This window comes from Gadus chalcogrammus, chromosome 14 (assembly GCF_026213295.1).
Source record: "Gadus chalcogrammus isolate NIFS_2021 chromosome 14, NIFS_Gcha_1.0, whole genome shotgun sequence".
Taxonomy (NCBI): domain Eukaryota; kingdom Metazoa; phylum Chordata; class Actinopteri; order Gadiformes; family Gadidae; genus Gadus; species Gadus chalcogrammus.
In genome coordinates this window covers 21,721,884-21,724,329 of record NC_079425.1, presented here as the reverse complement: position 1 = coordinate 21,724,329, position 2,446 = coordinate 21,721,884, and positions in this window count along the sequence as shown.

Genomic DNA, 2,446 nt, shown 5'->3' with positions numbered 1-2,446 from the left:
GAGTGTATGCGTGCGTGCGCATGCATGCATGTGTATGCGTATGTGTGTGTGTGCTTATGCGTGTGTGAATGTGTGTGTGACTTTTGCACATATTTTGTGTGTGCCTCTTTCTTTCCTTTAATCTAAACTGACACTTTGTCTCACTGTTGTTGCTTCAAATAGATTTTTATTCTTATTATATATATATATATATATATATATATATATATGTAATTGTGACAAAAATAGGAAGTGAAAGTTTCCCCAGAATAACATGAACTCCCATGAGGTAATGTAACTCGGTCATATGGTTCAGGATAGAGGTGTGCAGCCAAAGAATAAAAATGTGTGTGTGTCTGTCTGTGTCTATGTGTATGTGTGTGTCTCTGTGTATGTGTCTATGTATGTATGTATGTATGTGTATGGATGTACGGTATTTAAGTCTGCATGTGTGTGACTGTGTGTGTGTGTGTGTGTGTGTGTGTGTGTGTGTGTGTGTGTGTGTGCGTGTGTGTGTGTGTGTGTGTGCGTGTGTGTGTGTGTGTGTGTGTGTGTGTGTGTGTGTGTGTGCGTGTGTGTGTGTGTGTGTGTGTGTGTGTGTGCGTGTGTGTGTGTGTGTGTGTGTGTGTGTGTGTGTGTGTGTGTGTGTGTGTGTGTGTGTGTGTGTGTGTGTTTAGGGCACAGCCGGCCCATACATCACATCCACTTTACAGTGTTTCTCTGTGAGTCATTTGCATGTCATTACAGCTTTGTTTTATAAGTGAGAGGCCATTAAGGGAGCTGCTCCATAAAAAGCTTGTTAAAATGGGGGAATGCAGCAATACGTAATTTTAAAAAAGCCAAAAGCCTTCTACCTCCGCTTTGTCAACAAAGCCGCCTGTTGAAAAGGTGGAGGGAGGGTTTGAGAGAGAGAGCGCGAGTCGTTGCACTGCAACTTCTATCACCGTTTAGGATGCATGCGGCAAAATTCATTACGTCCCCGTTCTTCTGTTTTTATCTATGGGTTTAAAATGTCTGTTATTTACTCAACCTTATGCTGTCACCATCTGGTAAAAGCAGCAACGCTTAAACTCGTAGGATTCAAACGAGTCCGGGATGCGAGATAAAGGCTGCTCTGCATTCATTAGCTTGAAGATCATCTGAACTGGATGAGTGTCACTGATATACGGGCTAGTTGACGGCATGCAGGAGGTGCGTTTATGTTTTCTTGTCTCCTTATGTTTGCAAAATAGTGTAAGACACTAAAAACTCAAACAAGGGTTGAAATAACGACAAAGCTTGTCAAGGGAAGTGAAATAGGAAGTAATGAAAATTGTGCAACAAACAGATTTGTGTTATTTCAAAATCTAATTCAGTAAGGAATAACTTCAACAGAAACGTTAAATTGGCTGATTAAATTACAGTGTGAACACGATCTCCAGTGGACAAAGACATCAACATGTGAGCCTGTCCCTGTGTGTTTTACTGTAAAGAAAGGTGGCTGCATGCAGCGGCCGGGTGCAAATGAAGCAGAGCTCAACGTGGAGCCCCTTCCTAGCATCGGGCCGGCTCTGGGTGTAGCAGGCAGACCTCAGCCCCTGGATTGAAAGCATGTGTCCCACATCTGGATCTGCTTTGCAGAGTCGTAGAGGGCACGTTCGTGACAACCCCGGCACGTGGCAACGCAAAGCCAAGAGCCTTTCAGAGAGAATGCCATTATAACTCACTCATGACGGACATTTTAGTGCGGCCAAACAATTATGACAGACTTTGTACGTTTCCACACACAGCCATAAGCAGTGGTCTTATTCGTGGGTGTGTGTGTGTTTTGGGGGGGGGGGTGTAGACTGTATTTGAAGCCAATTTCACAAGAGGTTTTATTTTGCCGTCAGAGAGAAATAGTCTACTTGTTTTATGATTTAAATTCACCAATATATTATAGAAGCAGTATACTTTCCAATGTTTCTGGTCGTGGGTCAGCAAGAGAAATGTTGTGTTATGATTGCAATATGCAGGTGTTGGAGCTGCAGGTGCACTGTTCACATTTTAAATACATATTGTAACTCTTTGGGTTTCTGTGTGCGTAGGAAATGTGATGTTTTATTCTCCTATTCAAAGTGGGCCTAAATGCATTTGGCACCAGACTCCTCTCTGGTTTAAGCTATTGCAATTCAAGTCATTTACTGAACAAAGAATAAGCCTTTCTTGCAATTCTGCAATGTCTAAACTCGAAAAATACGTTGCACAATTAATATATTTTAATTCATACACAGTACTGAATTATGAAATACAGTTCATTTATTAATGTATCTTTTCACATTGCCTCTTTCCCCTTCATATTTGGAAAAAAAAAACGTAGCACCTAGCTCACCGTGCTATTTATAAAACATACAACTCTGTGTTTTGTTGTGCCCTTCCCCTCGCATGTCCTCCACGGACTTTCTTTCTCCTTCTCCTCCTCTTCCTCTTCCCTCTCCCCTCTCTCTCT